This window comes from Sus scrofa, chromosome 8 (genome assembly GCF_054392235.1).
Source record: "Sus scrofa isolate SSC_HxYL_T2T_F1_AM1 chromosome 8, Sscrofa_HxYL_maternal_Yorkshire_Landrace_v2.0, whole genome shotgun sequence".
Classification (NCBI taxonomy): domain Eukaryota; kingdom Metazoa; phylum Chordata; class Mammalia; order Artiodactyla; family Suidae; genus Sus; species Sus scrofa.
Window position 1 is genome coordinate 138,838,782 of NC_139390.1, and position 21,317 is coordinate 138,860,098.

General features: G+C 38.9%; 1 protein-coding gene across 5 annotated transcripts in view; it reads left to right on the forward strand.

The window, feature by feature from the left end:
* MAPK10 (mitogen-activated protein kinase 10) overlaps window positions 1-21,317 on the forward strand; it is a 454,812-nt gene that overhangs the window by 114,122 nt on the left and 319,373 nt on the right. For 2 of the 5 annotated variants that reach the window (XM_084973657.1, XM_084973661.1), the window contains exon 1: window positions 3,579-3,641. The exons of 2 other annotated variants lie outside the window; for them this stretch is intronic. The gene's annotated coding sequence lies outside the window, so the exon portion shown is untranslated. Of the gene's footprint in view, window positions 1-3,578; window positions 3,642-5,218; window positions 5,398-21,317 lie in introns of those variants that run through there. One more of the 5 variants, XM_084973666.1, reaches the window with a different exon arrangement.

The following is a 21,317-nucleotide window of genomic DNA, read 5'->3' on the forward strand; positions in this document are numbered from 1 at the left end:
TAACTACTTAATTGACTCTCTGATTCTGGCATTAGGCTATCTTTCAGTTTTAGTTTTCAAGGTTATTTTAAATTTTGATCACTCTTTTCTGTCTCATGAGCATTTCTGTGAGAAGAGGAGAAAATTCCATCAGTGAATAGTAAATGATTTTGAGTCATTTGGACTAGCTAACTTCGTCTCAACTGTACTTTGTATGGTTAGAAGTAACTGACTCTGGAATGGTATCAAATCATTAGCTTTTCTTATCAGATTTTAGTAGGTATGTCCTACCCCATATAAAATGCCTACTTATTAATAACTATTTCCTGCTGATTATAGACACAAAGATTAAGAAAACAAATCATCGGAGATTCACAACACCTATCTTTTCCTTATAGTTGTTAAAACCTATATTGTGTAATAATGCTGTGTTACAATTTCCCATAGGAGGACTCCATTTGCTCTCAACAGAATTAAAATTCTGAAATCACAAGACAAAAAAGACATTGGGAGGTTAAGCTGACTCCTCTATGTTTAGCTTAGTTTTCTTTTTTTTTTTTTTTTCTTGTCTTTTTGCCATTTCTTGGGCCTCTCCCGCGGCATATGTAGGTTCCCAGGTTAGGGGTCGAATTGGAGCTGTAGCTGCCAGCCTACGCCAGAGCCACAGCAACGCAGGATCTGAGCCACGTCTGTGACCTACACCACAACTCATGGCAACGCTGGATCGTTAACCCACTGAGCGAGGCCAGGGATCAAACCCGCAACCTTATGGTTCCTAGTTGGATTTGTTAACCACTGCGCCACGACGGGAACTCCATTTTTTTTTTTTTTTTTTTAGCTTAGTTTTCTTGTGTCGTGGGCTGTTGATAACAAAGTTTTCACCCCTGAATTGACATGATCATAGACCGTAGGATTGCCTCACCCAGCCTGTGGTAAGTATACCGGGTACCTGCTGGATACGAATACCTTCATGTACGATCTAAATGTTAAGCTCTCTGCCCCAAGAACGATTTCATATAAACTGAAGCTGCTAGCAAGATTCCGTTGCCTTTCTTCATTGGCATCTGGTGTCATTTTCAGTTGGAGTCTCACTGCTTTGAGAACACCGAAAGGAAGCATAGCAATCGTGTAGGCTGAGGGAGACTCATGACACAGTGGTAAAGTATTATCATGGCTCTCTTTTCCACCTTGTGTGCCTGATACCTAGCAATGCTCACCACGTAGTAAGTATTCACTGAATGTGTATTGAGATTCAGTGTTGCTAATAAATGCAACCAGATATACTGGTCAAGAAGTCCACTGTAAGGAGTATCTCATTGTCATTCAAAAGTGTCTTCACAAGCTGGGAAGAATTTTCCACAATTTTTTTTTTTCTAGGAAAATTGCTGCCTACCTGCCCTTTAATCTCCAAGTCAACCATCATTTAATAAATTCTACTTAACCCACAGAAGATAACATACTTATGGTCTAGGTCCTCATAAATTTGTGGGAGGAGACAGAATGTACACACATGAAACATTAGATATTTCAAAATATGAAACAGTGTAGAAAAAATTTTTAATGCATAGAATCTCTATTGCTCATGATGAATGGGTTTTATTAAAGAGACCAGTGCATTTACTTCTGGGATGGTAGCTGCATTGCTGTTTTTAGTGCCCCAGCTGCTTGCAACTTATGTTTTCAGATTCTTAGTTCATCTGAAGCAGAAAAGGCGAAAAAAGCAGACGTGCCAAAGTTCCCTTTCTTTATTGCTATGAGGGTATTTTGAGGCACTTCCTTGGTAAAGGTTTGGAAGAGGTTAAGTAACTGGCTTTCAATATAACTTAGCAACTGCTAGGATGATACTAAACTGAATAATGTTTCTCTATTAGTAGCAGCCACCTGCCACAGGCTGGGGTGGAGAGGCAGGACCCTGGACCCTGGAAGATGGCTGATAAGAGAGAGGTATAAAATTAGAACACAGAAAGATACGAAGATGACCATGAGGCTCTTATACATGAGAAATTAAATAAAGATTCAGTTGTCCGAAAGGGCAGAAGATTTCAGATTTGGACGTTAGGTCAGAGATGCACAAGTAAGAGTGACTGGTCCTGGGTCTTAAGAGGTTGGGGTTAAGGCGTTGAAATTTCTGCTGTTTATTTTATTTTATTTTTTTGTCTTTTATTTATTCATTTTTTTGTCCTTTTTAGGGCCGCACCCATGGCATATGGAGGTCTAATCAGAGCTGTAGCCGCTGGCCTATGCCAGAGCCACAGCAACGCCAGATCCAAGCCGCATCTGCTACCTACACCGTAGCTCATGGCAATGCTGATCCTTAACCCACTGAGCAAGGCCAGGGATGGAACCTGCAACCTTATGGTTCCCAGTCGGATTCGTTTCCGCTGCACCACGATGGGAACTCCTCTGCTGCTTAATATCTAATTGTCTAGGTTTCATAGAAGGGCTAAGGCATTAGCTAATGTATATGTGGTTCTAATTGTTGAAAAAGAAAGGATGCAGAAACTGGGATCGATTACAAGTTCTGTGAAATCAGTTGGGAAATATCAGCTTGCATCAAAAGAAAAAATCAGCACAGACTGGCCAAAATGATAGGAAATTTACTAAAAAATGAGAAATCCTGCAGTAATAATGGACTTCAAGCGAAAATCAGGACAGGTGTATGCAGTTACTTTGATTCTACCCTCCACTGTATATCTGCTTCCTCCTCAGGTTGCTTTTCTCATGATAGTAAAGTGGCAACAACAATTCCAGTTATTAAACTTGTGCATTGCCTATGTCTGAGAAATAGAGATTATCTGTATACCAGAATTTCCAGCATAATGTCTGAGATTTTTCTCTGATTTTATTAGCCTAGACCACATGCCTGATGCCTGTGAATGAACTACTAACAGTGCTCAGAGCATGGAAAGCAATGATTAGCTTATACGAGGTTTTGTACTCCACTGGGACTGGGGTGGGGGGGGGAGCAGGTAAACCAACTTTTCTAGATGTAAATGGGTGGAACATCTTGGATGAGGAGTAGAATGTTTGTTAGAATGATAACCAAAATATCCGTTATCTTCACAAACACTCTTTTGTGGACCTGAAGCAGAATGTAAAAACAAAAGGGATTCCTTAAGGATAAATTATGTTCACCAAGCTGAAAATCATGGCCAGATTTTCCTAAAGTTAGAATAAAAATATAAATTAATTGCAGCTGTCCTTTAGCCCATTCTTAAAATGAGCCACACAGTTGAGTTTAGTGTCATCATTTATTCACATTTTAATAAAAATGGAGTGCATATTATATACTTGCACCTTGGCTAGAATTCAGCGGGTAAAGAGCTCCCTCATCTAGTGAGGGGAGGGCCGACAAATAAAAAGGCAGGTATAACTCAATACAGTCAGCACAGCTAAATGGTAAACTGAAGTCGTGAACTCTACTGGCAGACTGACTGGGCTCAAGTCCCAGCGCTGCTTTTTACTTATTGGATGACATTTATAGACAAATCTGTGAACGCATCCACTCTGCTAGGCTCATCTTTCCCCCTCCTGTGACTATGGGGAGGTTCGCCTCCTCCCATAAAAAACAGCCAGACCCTCCACACGTACTCTTGGTCGCATTTGCCTGCCCATCTTTGCAAGAATGTTCACTTTCCAAACCTCCGTTTCCTTCCGGCAAGGTAGGGAGAATAGTTGTACTTTTTTTATAAAGGATGTCCTAAATATTGAACATAATAATGCATGTAAAGGGTTTACTATAAATCCAGGCGAATAAGACATTCTACACAAATATCTGCTGTATTTATTTACAGTGAAGTTGTGTTCAGTGTCCTGTGTGAGTGCAGAGATCTGGAATCGAATCCAGTCCTTTCTTCCTCCTGTACCTGATTAATTCACACAAATATGTTGAAGGTTTATCTCAAACTTACCTGCTAGGCTGAATTGGGGTCAGATTCAGTGCACCCCAGTAGTTCCCTGGGAATAGCACCATTGTATAGAGTACTTATCACAGAGGGTTGTATCTTGTTTACTTCTTTGCTTTTCCGAGTGTTTCGTAAGCTAGTGGTTCTCAGACTTGAGCTTGCAGCAGAATGGCTGGATTCAATCTCAGAGTTTCTGATTCGGTAGGTTTTTTTTTTTTTTGGCTGTTCTGCAGCATATGGAATTCCTGGCCCGGGGATCAGACCTGAACTGCAATTGCGAGCTAAGCCACAGCTGTGGCAGTGCTGGTTCCCTAACCCACTGTTCTGGGCTGGGGATTGAACCTGCCTCCCACTGCTCCCAAGATACTACCAATCCTATTGCACCACAGTGGGAACTCCGAGTAGGTCTTTGATAGGGCCTGAGAGCTTGCATTTCTTACAAATTCCAGGTGAAGCTGAGGCTGCTGGTCTGCAGACTACTCTGTGAAAATTGCTGCTATAAGCTGCTGGAGGGCCTGTCCAATCAGACTTAGCACAGTGGAAGACCAGGGGGCTCTAGTTGCTTCTTTGTTGGCAGCAAAATTATGTTTCATATATAGTTCTCCCCTTTGCTTTTATTCTTCTGAAAGGTTTAGTACTCATGTTCTCTCTTGCTCCTCTTAAAGGATAGTCTTAATATTAATCATTTGCATCTTTATGCATTTATAAAAGGTAGTGCTGCCAGAAAGAAAACCCATTTCCTAAAATACTCTTTCGCTTAAAAAGACAAGACAAACTTTTGAGTATCTTTTGGTTTCTTCATATACCAAAATTCTTTCTAGTCATAGCATTGATTAGTATGCTTCAGTGGTTGCAGGTTTGCTTTTTCATTTCACCATTTCTTCTGTTGTGTCAGGCAAAAGGTATTGTGTCGATCTGAGCTACTGAGGTGTTTGGAAGAAGGTGATTACGATGAATCCTAACATTTGTCCTTCCAGGCACTGGGCGAAGGAGCATTAACTCATTCAATCCTCACTGCACATGTATGAGCAGACATTCTATTACTGGCTTGTTACAGATGAGGAAATTGACATTTGCCTAAAGGCATGCAGCTGATAACCCAGAAGCCTGCCAACTAAGGACCATATTAGTAGGACCAAGTAAATGAGAATAGTTATATCTATAAAAAATCAGATGCCCACATAGTCTGTGGTTCTAAAAGTTGCTTGCATATTTTGAAAATTAAACAATTCTTTTAATATCATAAAATAGTCCATGGCTATGTACAAATTATATGAAATTTGAGAGATGGTCTTACCTATCATGATTATGAAACTCATGATTGTTTAAGCCAGACACAGAAACCAGGAACACCAGCCAGATCGATGCAGATTGGTTCACCAGCTGAATTGACTCAGAGAACAATCCAATCAGAACGGACACTCAGTGTCTGGACACCATGGTAGCCGGCAATAAGAGACTGAATATAGCTGCTACTAGTGCTGACATTTACTGTGTGCTCATCATGTGCCAGGTACTTTTTAAACTTCTAAGCACTTAAAAATATTAAGCCATTTAATTGTCATACAAATTACTTTGTTGTTACCCCCATTGCACAAATGAAACTGAATGTTAAAAATGTTAAATAATTTATTATGGCCATCCAATAATTAGTGACACTGGTGATTGACTCCAGGTAGTTTGGCTTCAGAATAAACATGTGAAAATTTGTAACGGGGAGTTCTTGTTACGGTGCAGTGAGGTAAGCATCTGATGGCAGGGCTCATGTAACTGGAGTGATGCAGATCAAATCCCCAGCCTGGTGCGATCTACACCACAGCTGTGGCTTGGATTCAACCCCTGGCCCTAGAATTTCCGTGTATTACGGGTGGGGCAATAAAAAAAAAAGTTTGATATGAAGTAGTGTATAGATGGATGATACAATATTCAGTGGATCCTAAAGTCAGTAAGGTGTGAGAAAAATGTAGAAATGTGGGTGGGCCTTCGGGAAGATAGGTTTTTAGTTAAGTGTTGAAGTTCAGAAGCAGGCTCAACAACAACAACAACAAAAAAAAAAAAAAAAAAAAAAAAGGGAGTTCCCGTCGTGGCGCAGTGGTTAACGAATCCGACTAGGAACCATGAGGTTGCGGGTTCGGTCCCTGCCCTTGCTCAGTGGGTTAACAATCTGGCGTTGCCGTGAGCTGTGGTGTAGGTTGCAGACGCGGCTCGGATCCCGCGTTGCTGTGGCTCTGGCGTAGGCCGGTGGCTACAGTTCTGATTCAACCCCTAGCCTGGGAACCTCCGTATGCCGCGGGAGCGGCCCAAGAAATAGCAACAACAACAACAACAAAGAAGCAGGCTGTAGCTTTTGGGAGAATTGGCAAACCCCACATTCAGGCTTCCTATGGATTCTGATTTTCTATCTTTTTTAAGTGAGTGCTGCCGTGGGGAGTGACACTGCAGGTTTTTCCGGTGTCGAATAACTGCTTATGGCAATGAGATCCATAATAAGGAGTCTGGTTTTCTCTCAATGGGGAGGTGTTAAAAAGCTTTGCTTGAAAGTAGTCTCCAGTTCTCCATTGTTCTGAGAAAATTCCTCAGAGGCTTTTCCAGACCTTCTGCAGTGCTTTCACCCAACTCAGGGTCAGACTTTGAGCACAGCAAAAGACTGGTTGTTTCAGCTGCCTGCCGATTTTCTCCCTCACAGGAGTTTCTCTTGATGAAATCCTTCAACTTTTTAATCCCATGTTAGCATCATCTATTCAGAAAATCTGGGTTACCATGCTGCGGTTATAGAGGATTGCCCCCCTCACAATCCCCAGCTTTATATATATATATGTCAAAGCTCATAGATTTGGCAGTTGATTTGAAAATATCCTGGCCAATGAGTTTGTTTATATTTTCTGTAACTGATTTGATATACTTTAAGATGGGGTGATCAAATAGGTTTCTGTTGCTGTGAATTTAATTGAATTAAAATAGCAAATTAGAGAGACAATAACGATAACTTATAAGATGCTAGGTTTAGGGATGAGATGGCTTCAGACATGGGTGGATCAAGGGACTCGAACTTTGTGGTCAGAACACCATTTCTGTCTCTCTCAATTCTGCCTTCCTAGCAGCTCTAGACTTAGATCACCTCATGGTGGACAGTTTCAGTGCCATGAGAATACCAGTTGCCCTTTGTTCTAACAAATGTCAGATGTGACTTTCCTTGTTCGAGCTTGGGTCTGATGCCCATTTGGACCTAGTGACTTTGGCGAGGGACACAGGATGCTTTTTAGCCAGATCTGAGTAGTGTGTGTCCCCCGCTTTGGAGCTGAGCAGTGAGAAATAAGGAGGAATAGGTTTCCAGAAGACTTCAAAACCATAGCAGATATCCAATACCAACGTTAGAGATCTAATACAAATTTCGGTGTTGATTTCTTTGGGCATATAATAAGCCAGAGTATTTGCAAAATGACCCATAAATACAATTATCAAAAATAATCGATTTTGAATTTTACAACATCCTGTATTACCTTTAATTTATAAATGGAAAAATAGAAATTTATAAATTAAAGTATTTGTTTAGGGTCATACTTGTTTATATATTTATTTATACTATATTTTCAAGACACACAATAAAATTTTTAAAATGTAAATGAGTAAAATTAAAAAGCGAGACAAAAAATAAGTTAGACCAAGAGGTATAGAATACAACATGGAGGGTATCCTGCTCTCTGTAATGAATTTGGGTGACACATTTAGGTGCTAGCTTCCAGGTAACCAAAGTGGAATGAGGAACATGATTAAAAAGAATAAAACCTTTCAACTGCTAATGGGAGTAAAGCTTTCCTGGCTATAAGATATAAAAGACACTTATGTGGCCCTGCGTATAGGATGCTCTAGCGGGTAACAATCTCAGCAGCATCCCTCTAGCTAATTTAATGCTGTGTCTTACATTGCCTTTAAAAATTTTTATTGTAGTATAATTGATTTACAGTGTTGTGTTGGTTTCACGTGTCCAGCAAAGTGAATCAGTCATACATATACATACACATTTCCCTTCAGAGTCTTTCCCTGTATAGCTGATCACAGAACGTTGAGTCGATGTCCCTGTGTTACAAGTAGGGCCTTGTTGGAGTTCCCGTCGTGGCTCAGTGGTTAATGAATCCGACTAGGAACAACGAGGTTGTGGGTTCGATCCCTGGCCTCACTCAGTGGGTTAACGATCCGGCGTTGCCGTGAGCTGTGGTTACAGATGCAGCTAGGATCTGGTGTTGCTGTGGCTGTGGTGTAGGCCAGCAGCTGTAGCTCCGATTCGACCCCTAGCCTGGGAATCTCCATATGTTGCGAGTGCGGCCCTACAAAGACAAAAAAATTTAAAAAATTAAAATGGTTAATTATAACTTATGGAGGAATTATTTTATAGGCCTCTGAACTTTTGACACTAAACTGTCATTGAATTCGAAGTGGCTTCCAAAGAAACTGCAAAGGATCAAGCGCCGCATTAAAATCTTTCAGGGAGTAGCGTCTATAACACGTTGAGTAACATATAATTAGAAAGCCTATTGTAATTTTTTTGATGAAAAATGTGAATCGACTCAATCAAATGTATTATAGAAATTAAGTCAACTGTTAACAATATCCATATATGTTAATATGGATTTGGGGACTGAAAGGTATTTTCTGTTGTACTGTCATAGCTCTGCGGCAACTTATATTTCCAGTAAGTTGAATCTCTGTACTACTTGAAAAGCAAGCAAGCAAGCAAGCAAGCAAGAGAGAAAGGAAGGAGGGGCGGGCGTGCAGGAGGAGGGAGGCAATCCTTCCCTCCCGTGCTCATGTCCCTACGCATCACTAGAGGAAGGTTCTCAGGGCTCCCTCCTAATGTGACATTTTGTCATGAGAAACCATACTCAACATGGATGGGGGAAAGAAATGCATTAGCAGAAGGGCATATAAATAGTACTCAGTAAGTAAGAGAAAAATCAGTAAATAATGTCAGGGAAGAAGTAAGCTTTTGTCAGAAACGTACCTAACCCCAAGACAGCTCATTAAAATATCTAACACAGTGACAAAATAATGATAGTTTAGCAGGAACTATTTTCTCACTTTGATGTGAGAAAGGTATTTTGTGTCTGTGTGAAAGTGTATTACTTATATATTTCTGTATTCGCAATCTACGCCACAAAAGAATTCTTGAGCTGCATCACGTTTTTCACTGTTACAGTTTCCCATACTCACTTTCATCTCATCTAAGTGATTTTTTTTGGTAGAAACTATATAATTTTATATGTGTTACGGAAAGTTTTAAATAAATATCTTTTTATTATCAAGTTTTCATTCTTTTCTGTATTGCTGAGCAGGATTAACTGTTTCCTTCTCTGTGCCCTCATTGCACTAGGTTCATACCACTAGGATAGCATTTGTCAAAATATATCGCGGCTAAGGAACTCCCTCAAACTGTCCCGTTAAAGGCAGACTGTCTTGCTCATCTTGCACTCCTAGCATCTATTTGCACACCTAATACATGTTAGGTGTCAGTACTGGATTTGTTGAAGGAATGGATTGATGAAGCCATGTTGGGTGAAGGTTGCAGCTGCAAGTGATTCTTGCCCTAACACTCCTCAGGATGTAAAAGTGGAGATCGCCTATCCCCTATTCATAATAAGGGACATTAACATGGGAAGAAAAACTATGTGCCAAGTAAGAATCTTGGCTGACATTCGAATTCATCCTTGAAAGAGGCAGAACTGTGCAATGACTGGGAGCGTGGACTCTACAGGTGTCGTTTGGGTTTGGTTTCAGCTCTGCTGTTTGCTCACAGCCTGACCGTTGGCAAACGAAGTAACTTTCTGAGCTTCAGTCTTCTCATCTTAAAGGATGATGATGATCATAATAATACTGTCTACCACACTGAGTTCTTATGAATTTAAATGAGTCAGTCCTCTTAGAGAGGTGAAAACAGCTTCTGGCATATAATAAATAGTCATAATTAGCCACAAGATCTCTGGGCTTTTTTAAAGTCTTCAGAAGTGATATGCTATGGGGCATTTTTCTTCCCATTGAATTTCAGTATTTCTTCACTACCTGAAGAGCAAAGTTTTTGTTGGTTTGCTTATCTATCATCTATCTATCTATCTATCTATCTATCTATCTATCTATCTATCTATCATCTATCATCTAAATACCTATAGCAATACTTGAAAGAAGAATTGATAAAGTGATAACACGAGATTTCATTTAGAATGACTGAATTCACATTACAGACCGAGAACCATACACGGTTGTTAGGCCAGTCTCAGTGGGCATCCTGATTTACAATTCTCTATCACTGGGGAATTAGCAGAAACTTTTTAGGTGCGTTTGTTGGGAAAGTCTCTTTCCTGATCCAGAGCATCTTCTTTTTCTCGTTGTATGCTCATTTCATCTTTTTCTTCTCTCTTACATAGTTTATGCCTGAGACCAGTACTGTCCAATGCAGTTATAATGTGAGCCACGTTTGTAATTTTTTGTAAGTGTTTATTTAAAAAATTTGATTGGAGTATAATTGACTTAGAATTTTGTGTTAGTTTCAGGTGTACAGCAAAGTGTATGATATAACTACATATACACGTCTATCCATTCTTTTTCAGATTCTCTCCCGCATAGGTTTGTAATTTTAAAATTTCTTGAAGCCATGTTAAAAATAAAGTGGTGAAGTGCATTTTTATAGTATGTTTTATTTAATCCAGTATATCCAAAATATTTTAATTTCAGTAGGCAATCAACATAAAAATTACCAAGGAGATACTTTATATTTTTTGGTACTAGATCTTTTAAATAAAATGTGTATTTTATGCTTATATAGTTCATTGCAATTTGGTCCAACAACATTTTATGTCCTAAATAGTCAAGTGTGGATAGTTGCTACCATACTGGACTGAGCAGCTCCAGGCCTTCATGTTAGAAGGATTGCTTACTTAGTTTTGCTCTAAAAATGCTCACAATTCACAGATATAAAGAAGAAAATGATGCATGCAGTAAAAATATTAACCCCACTCTCTGACAACTTCATCTCTCCCCCAATCTTTACAACTACAGTTGTCTGGTGATTTAATCTAACCATCTTCTTCATAATGATTTGATTTCACCTTGTATTTCTTTGCTCTTCCTCTTGGCATTTTTGATGTTAACACTTCTTAATTCTTGGTTGTTACATGAGAGTGTGTTTTTAGAAAATGCTGACTCATGTTGCCTAATAATTATGTTAATCAAAATGGCTAGTGGAAAAAAATAGACGTGACAAGGAGAAAGTATCTGCCTTATGGCTAGACATTAATTTTGGTTAATTATCCAATATAAGACACTTGAATTTTTATTTTATTTCATTTTTTCATTACCCAGTGAATTTATTACATTTATAGTTATACAATGATCGTCATAATCCAATTTTATAGGATTTCCATCCCACACCCCCAGCACATCCCATCACCCCCCCAACTGTCTTCTTTGAAAGACATAAGTTTTGCAAAGTCTGTGAGTCCTTATCTGTTCTGCAAAGAAGTTCATTGTGTCCTTTTTTCAGATTCCACATGTCAGTGAAAGCATTTGATGTTGGTGTCTCATTGTCTGACTGACTTCACTTAGCATGATAATTTCTAGGTCATCCATGTTGCTACAAATGCCGTTATTTCGTTCCTTAATGGCTGAGTAATATTCTACATTGTGTATATGTACCACATCTTCTGGATCCACTCCTCTGTCAATGGATATTTAGGTTGTTTCCATGTCTTGGCTATTGCAAATAGTGCTGCAATGAACATCGGAGTACATGTGTCTTTGAGTTGTGGTTTTCTCTGGATGGATGCCCCGGAGTGGGATTGCTGGATCAAATGGTAGTTCTATGTTTAGTTTTCTGAGGAATCTCCATACTGTTTTCCACAGTGGTTGCACCAATTGACAATCCCACCAACAATGTACCAGGGTTCCTTTTTCTCGACACCCTCTCCAGCACTTATTGTTTGTAGACTTTTGGATGATGGCCATTCTGGCTGGTGTAAGGTGATACCTCGTAGTGGTTTTGATGTGCATTTCTCTAATGATGAGTGATGTTGAACGTCTTTTCATGTGTTTTTTGGCCGTCTGTGTGTCTTCTTTGGAGAATTGTCTGTTTAGATCTTCTGCCCATTTTTTGATGGGGTTGTTTGTTTTTGTGGTATTGAGCTGCAGAAGGTGTTTATAAATTTTGGAGATTAATCCCTTGTCAGTCGCTTCATTTGCAAAGATTTTCTCCCATTCTGTGAGTTGTCTTTTTGTTTTGTTTAGGGTTTCCTTTGTTGTGCAGAAACTTTTAAGTTTAATTAAGTCCCACTGGTTTATTTTTGTTTTTACTCTAAGAGGTGGATCTGAGAAGATGTTGCTGTCATTTATGTCAGAGAGTGTTTGGCCTATGTTTTCCTCTAAGAGTTTTATAGTATCTGGTCTTATATCTAGGTCTTTAATCCATTTTGAGTTTATTTTTGTGTATGGGGTTAGGGAGTGTTCTAATTTCATTCTTTTCCATGTGACTGTCCAGTTTTCCCAGCACCACTTATTGAACATGCTGTCTTTTCTCCATTGTATATCCTTGCCTCCTTTGTCATAGATGAGTTGGCTGTAGGTGTGTGGGTTTAATTCTGGGCTTTCTATCCTGTTCCACTGATCTATATGTCTGTCTTTGTGCCAGTACCATATGGTTTTGATGATTGTTGCTTTGTAGTCTAGTCTGAAGTCCGGGAGCCTGATTTCTCCAGCTCCATTTTTCTTTTTCAGTATGGCTTTGGCTATTCTGGGTCTTTCGTGCTTCCAAACAAACTTTAAAATATTTTGTTTGAGTTCTGTGAAAAATGTCCTTGGTAATTTGATAGGGATTGCATTGAATCTGTAGATAGCCTTGGGTAGTATAGTCATTTTGATAATATTGCCTCTTCTAATCCAAGAGCATGGTATGTCTTTCCATCTATTTATGTCATCTTTGATTTCTTTCATCAGTGTCTTGTAGTTTTCAGAGTACAGGTCTTTTGTTTCTTTAGGTAGGTTTGCTCCTAGGTATTTGATTCTTTTGGATGCAGTGATAAACAGGATTGCTTCGCTAATTTCTCTTTCTGATCTTTCATTGTTAGTGTATAGAAATGCAATCAATTTCTGTGTGTTAATTTTGTATCCTGTGACTTTGCCGAATTCATGGATGAGCTCTAACAGTTTTCTGGTAGAGTCTTAGGATTCTCTAGGTGTAGGATCATGTTATCTGCAAACAGTGATAGTTTTACTTCTTCCTTTGCAATTTGGACTCCTTTTATTTCTTTTACTTCTCTGATTGCCGTGGCTAGGACTTCCAAAACTATGTTGAAGAGTAGTGGTGAGAGTGGATATCTTTGTCTTGTTCCTGATCTCAGTGGGAATTCTTTCAGCTTTTCTCCATTGAGAATGATGTTTGCTGTGGGTTTGTCATATATGGCCTTTATTATGTTGAGGTAGGTTCCCTTTATGCCCATTTTCTGTAGGTTTTTTTTTTTTTTATCAGAAATGGGTGTTGGATTTTTGTCAAAGGCTTTTTCTGCATCTATTGAGAGGATCATGTGGTTTTTAATCTTCAGTTTGTTGATGTGGTGTATCACACTGATGGATTTGCGGATATTGAAGAAGCCTTGCATCCCTGGGATAAATCCCACTTGATCATGATGTACCATCCTTGTAGTGTATTGTTGGATGCAGTATGCTAGTATTTTGTTGAGGATTTTTGCATCGATGTTCATCAGTGAAATTGGCCTATAGTGTCTTTTTTGTGTGTGTGTGTGTGTGTGTGGTATCATTGTCTGATTTTGGTATGAGGGTGAGGGTGGCCTCATAGAATGAGTTTGGGAGTATCCCTTCCTCTGCAATTTTTTGGAATAGTTTCAGGATAGGTGTTAGCTCTTCTTTAAATGGTTGATGGAATTCACCTGTGAAGCCATCTGGCCCTGGACTTTTGTTTGTTAGAAGCTTTTTAATCACTGTTTTAATTTCATTTCTTGTGATTGGTCCATTCATCTTTTATGTTTCATCTTGGTTTAGTCTTGGTAGATTGTACTTTTCTAAGAATTTGTCCATTTCTTCTAGGTTTTCCATTTTATTGGTGTATAGTTGCATATAGTAGTCTCTTGTGATCCTTTGTATTTCTGTGATGTCCATTGTTACTTCTCCTTTTTCATTTCTAATTTTATTGATTTGAGTCCTCTCTCTTTTTTTTTCTTGATAAGTCTGGCTAAGGGTTTATCAATTTTGTTGATCTTTTTAAAGAACCAGCTTTTCGTTTCGTTGATCTTTTTCTATGGTTTTTCTTCATTTCTATTTCACTGATTTCTGCTCCGATCTTTATGATTTCTTTCCTTCTACTAACTTTAGGTCTTGTCTTTTGCCATGGTTTGACTTGTAGGCCAGGATGTGATCAGTCTTAGAGAATGTTTCACATGCATTTGAGAAGAATATGTATTTTCCTGCTTTGGGATGGAATGTCCTATAAATATCTATGAAGTCCATCTGGTCTAATGCTTCATTCAGGACCTGTGTTTCCTTATTGATTTTCTGTCTGGATGATCTGTCCATTGCTGTAAATGGGGTGTTAAAGTCCCCCACTATGATTGTGTTATTGTTGATTTGTCTTTTTAAGGTTGTTAGAAGTTGCCTTATATATTGTGGTGAACCTATGTTGGGTGCATAGATGTTTAAAATTGTTGTATCTTCTTCTTGGATTGGTCCTTTGATCATTATGTAGTGACTTTCCTTGTCCCTTAAAATATTCTTCATTTTAAAGTCTATTTTGTCTGATATGAGTATTGCTACTCTAGCTTTCTTTCAACTCCATTTTGCATGGAATATTTTCTTCCATCCTCTCACTTTCAATTTGTATGTGTCCCTGGAAGCAAAATGGGTCTCTTGAAGACAGCATATATATGGGTCTTGTTTTTGTATCCATTCAGCCAGTCTATGTCTTTTGGTATAGTCCATTAACATTGAAGGTAATTATTGATATGTATGTTTTTATTGCCATTTTATGAATTGCTTTGGATTTGTTTTTGTTGCTCTTTTTTCTTCCCTTCTTCTCTTGTTCTCCCCTCTTGTGATTTGATGACTATCTTTAGTGTTGTATTTGAGTTGATTTTTCTTATTTGTTTTTGTATCAATTGTAGATTTTTGGTTTGCAGTTATTTTGAAGTTTTGATGTAAGATCTATCTATCTATCTATCTATCTATCTATCTATCTATTCACACAAGATTGTTTAGGTTTTTGGTCTTTTAACTGTAAGTACATCTCCAGTGTCCTGCATCTGTACCCTCCTCCTCTCATGATTTCTGATTTTGGTGGTATAATTGTGCATGGATGATTTCGTATCCTTACTGTATATATGCCTTTACTGGTGAGCCTTGTCATTTGTGGTATTTTTGTTTCTGGTTGCGGCCTTTTCTTTTCTGCCTAGAGAAGTTCCTTTAGTATTTGTTGTAAAGCTGGTTTAGTGGTGTTGAATTCTCTTAGCTTTTGCATATCTGTGAAGCTTTTGATTTCTCCTTCAAATCTGAATGAGAGCCTTGCTGGGTAGAGTAATCTTGGTTGGAGGTTTCTTCCTTTCATCACGTTAAGTAAATCATGCCACTCCCTTCTGGTCTGCAGAGTTTCTGCTGAAAAATCTGCCAGTAACCTTATTGGGGTTCCCTTGTGTGTTATTTGTTTCTTTTCCTTAGCTGCTTTCCATATTTTCTCTTTGTCTTTAATTTTGGTCAATTTGATCAATATGTGTCTCGGGTGTTCCTCATTGGATTTATTTTGTATGGTACTCCTTGTGCTTCCTGGATTTGAGTGAGTGGTTCCTTTCTCATGCCAGGGAAGTTTTCAGCTGTTATGTCTTCAAATATTTTTTCTGTCCCTTTCTCTCTCTCTTCTCCTTCTGGCAGCCCTGTTATACGGATCTTGGTGCATTTAACATTGTCCCAGAGTTCTCTGAGACTCTCTTCATTTGTTTTCAATCTTTTTTCTCTTTTTTGTTCCTCACCCGTGATTTCCACTAATCTGTCCTCCACCTTGCTTATTCATTCTTCTACCTCCTGTATTCTGCTGTTAGCTGCTTCTAATGAATTTTTTATTTCAGTTATTGTATTTTGAATCTCCTCTTGTTTAAGTTTTATATCTTGTATTCCTTTGCTCAGTGTTTGCTCAGTGTCCATCTTTGCCTCCAGTTTATCTTCAATGTCTTGCATCATCTTCAGCATCAACAGTCTAAAGTCTTTTTCCTGGAGGCTGAGAATCTCCTGATCACTTAGCTGTTTTTCTGCGTTTTTTTCTTTCTCCCTCATCTGAGTTATAGTCCTCTGTCTTTTCATTTTTATAGGTTTTTGGTGTGGTGACCTTTTTACAGATAATAGAGTTGTAGCCTCTCTTACTTCTGGTGTCTGCCGCCCTTGTGGCTGACATTGATACAGGGGCTTGCTGTAGGCTTCCTGATGGGGGGGGGGGCTGATGCCTGCCCACTGGTAAGTGGAGCTAATTCCTATCCCTCTGGTGGGCGGGGCTTTGTCTCTGGGTGAGAGTAGAGGCAGCTGTGTGTCTGGGGGGGGGTCTTTGGGCAGCCTGTTTACTGAGGGTCAGGGCTGTGATCCCACCTGGATTGTTGTTTGGCCTGGGGCTTCTCAGGGCTGGTGGGTGGGGCCAGATTTTCTCAAAATGGCCACCTCCAAAGAAATGCATGCTGATGAAGATTCCCGAGAGCTTTGCTTCCAATGTCCTTCCCCACAACAAGACACATTCACCCCTGCTTTTCCAGGAGGTCCTCCAAGAAGCACAGCCAGGTCTGACCCACATTCCCATAGAGACCCTGCTTTGCCCTGGGACCCAGTGCATACGAAAGTCTGTGTGCACCTTCCAAGAATGGGGTCTCCGCTTCCCCCAGTCCTGTGGAGCTCCTGCACACAAGTCCCACTGGTCTTCAATGCCAGGTGCTATGGGGGCTCTTTCTCCATGCCAGATCCCCATGTGTGGGAGTTTGATGTGGGGCTCAGAATTCTCACTCCTGTGTGTGAGTCTCTGTGAACCAATTACTTCCAGTATGTGGGGCTTCCCAGCCGGGATGTGTGGGGTTGCTTATATCATGTAATCATCCCTCCTACCTCTTGATGTGGGCTCCTCTTTGTCTTCTGTAGTAGGATATCTTTTTGAAAGTTTCTGGTGCATTTGGTCGAAGATTGCTCAGCATTTGGTTGTAAATTTTATTGCTTTTAGGAGAGAAGTTGAGCTCCAGTCCTTCTTTTCACCATTTTAATCCCCTTGAATTTTTAAAATACCTTAGATACTAACCAAAAATATGGATTTAAACTTTGGCTGTGTGTGTGTATGTGTGCTTCTTTTTTGGTATGATTGTAATTTGAGGGAACCAGCTCTTATTTTTGTATCCAAGTCTGAGTTTCGCTTTGGTCCCCAAATAGCTTGTATAGAATACTTAATATTGCAATAATGTTGTGGATTTTACTGACTCCTTATTGTGAATGGGAGCACTTTGAGGTGTTTTCTAGCAGTGGTGGAAGACTTATATGCCCTTTCATTTTGGAGAGCAAAGTTTTGCCACAGATTATATGAGTGGATGCAGATGTGTGGGAATATTGATCCCGTCAGCCACGAGAACAGGTAGGCTGTGCCTGGGGGTAGCTAGAGCCTTTGGCTGTCATCTCAGTTTAGAGCAACCTCATCCATAATCCCAGAGCATTGTGTAAATATTGTTTCCTATGTGAGCTGAGATTTAGTAAAGATTGGGAAGCTCTGTCATAGTAGATCCAAATTTTACTTCACTTTTAAAAATACATGAGATTCTTCTCAAGATAGGAAATGTGGTAGAATTTCAAAAAGTATATTATTTTCCCCCAATATCCCTTTCTACAGGTAATTGTGGTTCCTGAGTTTTCAGGTTTCAGGTGAAGTTTGCTTTATCTTTCAGTTCTTCTTAAACCTACTAAGTTTGGTTTCCCAACTTGTACAAACCATACACCACTGTTAATAATTTAAAATTATTTTTAATATTATTTGAGATAAAAGCATGCATTTTAAAAGTAAAAAAATACTTAATATGGAATGATAGCCAATGGGAAACTGCTGTATAGCATGGGGAATTCTACCCAATATTCTGTGATAATCCATATTGGAAGAGAATCTGAAAAAGAATGGATGTGTATATATGGATACTGAATCACTTTGTTGCACAGCAGAAGTTATCACATAATTGTAAGTCAACCATACTTTTATAAAACTTTTAAAAAAGGGGAAAAATGAAAAAAATCAGTCAAAACAAATAGTAGTTATTTTATGTTCAAACTATACATATTTTCCAATTTGGGATATATCCTCTCTTAAAAAAGCACTAAAAATGCTTTAGCTTTGAAATATTGGTAAAGCAAGTATGAACAAGCAGCATATTATTATTTGCTCAAGGAGAAATAATTTCAAATGTCACAAGTTCCTATTTCTTATTAGTTCTATGATGTTCTCATTTTTCACTAACATATTTTAAGTGTTATGCTCTTAATATTGCTATGGTAGAATGAATCTTTAATACCTGTAAAGAAGTCCTCGAGACATAAAGAAGGTGAGAAAAGGGATTTAAGGTCACATGGAAAGTTACCGTGGAACTTACGGTCATGTTTCTCTTGTCCCTGGTGTCATGCAGAGCCTTCAAATTTGTTTTCATTTTCTGTTATTCTGCTTAAAATCCGTGAGCGTGACCAGACTCACAGCTTTAATGATAGTGTTGTACAGAGATTAAGTAAAGGATGCTCATATTAGCATCGTAACATAGATTGGTTCTTTTTAAAGAACCTGAAAATAGTCCTTGATTCCTTTAGAAAAAAGTTGTAACTTGATGGAACAAAAGCTGTAATGGCAGTATTTAAAATATTCAGCTTGTTAATGTTTGCCTGGTAGTAGTTCTGTTATAAACATTATTTTTAATCATAAACTTTATTGAGTTATAGATAATCATGTGTATTTTTCTCAATTTATGAAAATTATAGGACTAAGTCAATTTACATAATAAAAAATTATCGATTCTCTCATATACCTCATTTTCTTATTTGCAAAGGTTAGTAATTTGTTCATTTAGGAAAAGAAGCAAATTTGATATAAAAGAGGAACCTATAAGGAATGAGCTTATATGTCAAAAAATTTGAGTTGAATTTATTGAAGTAAATAACCATAGGCTTATTGGGTAAGGATTTTAAATTATCTTGTTAAATGGTCTTAACTGAAGAAAAAAAGTTCCTTTTATTTTTTCCTCTTGATAAAATGTCAAAATATGCTTCTTTTAATCAACATATTTGAATTCGATTTCTACTTAAAGAATTTAAATACTTGTGGCTAATCCTCATTAAAGCTAGCAAGTGTGCTCTCTCTTGAAGTCAGCCTCCATAAGAACTCATGATCAAAGACATAAGTATAACTCCAAAGGCCTTGAACAATGGACCACAGAAACTTAGACATTTTATTTTATTTTATTTTTAAGTCTTTTTTTTTTTTTTTTTTTGCTTTTTTTAGGGTCGTACCTGGAGCACATGAGGTTCCCAGGCTAGGGTTCTAATTGGAGCTACAGCGGCCAGCCTACACCACAGCCTATACCACAGTTCATGGCAACCCTGGATCCTTAACCCTTGGCCTGCGTGAGGCCAGGGATCGAATCTGCAACCACATGGTTCCTAGTTGGATTCGTTTCTGCTGAGCCATGATGGGACTCCTACATTTTCTTTTTATGAGAATCTTATATGCAGTTTATTACAGAGAAAAATTTTCTAAAAGTTCTCTTTATACTGCTCTCTATCTCCCTAAGGTTCATCCTTATGTTGCCTGAAAACTGGGTTTGCTTGTTGGTGGGTGTAGAGCAAAAAGATATAAATAAATTAAAGAGCAAGAGAAGGAAGGATTTTATTACTTGCAACAAATAAGAACATGAGGGATATTTCTCAGAGCAGTAGCTCTCTGGAAAGCAAAATCGGCGAAGTTTTAAGCTATGGCTGCATGCATATTCATGAAGGGGCTTGTGCAAAAGAGAATTCAACATAGAGTTGGGGCAAAAGTCATCATAGGTTGACAAAGCCCGGGTCACAAAGGCCAGCAAGGGTGAGCATTCTCAATTCTCTGGCTCCATTTAATTTGGTGGTTGAGTGCTCAAGGAGAGTTGAATCCTGCAAACCAGCTCAAGTATGTGCATTAGGCTCATCTTTCCCTTTGAAAACAGTTTTGATGAGGAGTCTTAACTAATTTTTTGTCTTTGATATAATTATTGCCCTGGCCTGGTAATAGTTGATTGTTCTTAAATTCTCTTATTCTTTTAAAATCATTAACTGCCGAGACCTTTTCTTCTGCAAGGACAAACACTGTTGCTATAGGCTTAGATCACAAAATGACTTAGGCCAAAAATGGCTTCTCTTTTGTTGAGAAAGCTATGTCTGGTTCTCTTCCTCCAGGAACCCCCTATTCTCTGTGCCTGCAATAGTAACTGCCAGAAACCTCTCCTCTCCTTCTATGCAATCTCCTCACCAACAAGTTGTCACTGTCTGCTTATTCTTCCCCTCTCTTCTGTCTAAGCCAAAATGGTCCTTCCTGCTGTTTGAAGTTCCCTCAGGAAATTTGTTCATTCATTCAGCAGGTATTTCTTGAGCAGCCCCTGTGTGTCTGATGCCATCCTTAGTTTTGGGATGGAGTAGAAAATGGTAATCCCCATTTTATCCATTATTTTTTTTTCTTTTTCCAGATTACAAAAGATCTAACTCAAACTGCTTTATCAAATAGACACAAAAGACTAGTGATATATATAACTGCACAGGCATAACTTGGTTCAGAACCCAAAAGATATCCTCAGAATCCACTTTTCTACTCTGCTGTTTCTCAATTGGCTCTGTTTTCAGGCTCTGTGAGCTGGGGCCTTGCAGAGCTTCAGTGTCACAGCAGTGATGATACCCATTCCAGCATAAGAGATATGCCACTTCCTTGATGCTGCAAAGAAGAATTTTAATTAATTAATTAATTAATTTAGGCTGTGCCTTCAGCATGCGGAAGTTTCCAGGCCAGGTATTGAACCTGCCCCACAGTAGTGACCTGAGCCACAGCAGTGATATTCTGTGATCCTTACCTGCTCGGCTACCAGGGGACTCCAAAGAAAAGTTGAGAAATGAGCTTGTTGGTCTCGATTTCCCTACTTTGTGTCTGGTACCCACTTTAGAAATCACCAGTGTGGCCAAGGGATGGAATGTGCTGCTTGGCTCAGCCTGCAGCTCTTTGTTCCTGGATCCCAGAGGTAGAGTTAGTTTTACTTGAAGCAGTTGGGATGAGAGTGTGAAAGGGATGGTTGCCCTGGAAAGACATGAATGCATTCAGGATGGTCAAAGGACAACATCCATGCCACTGCTTTTACTGCTCTCTCCTAGAGGACCCAGTCTCCT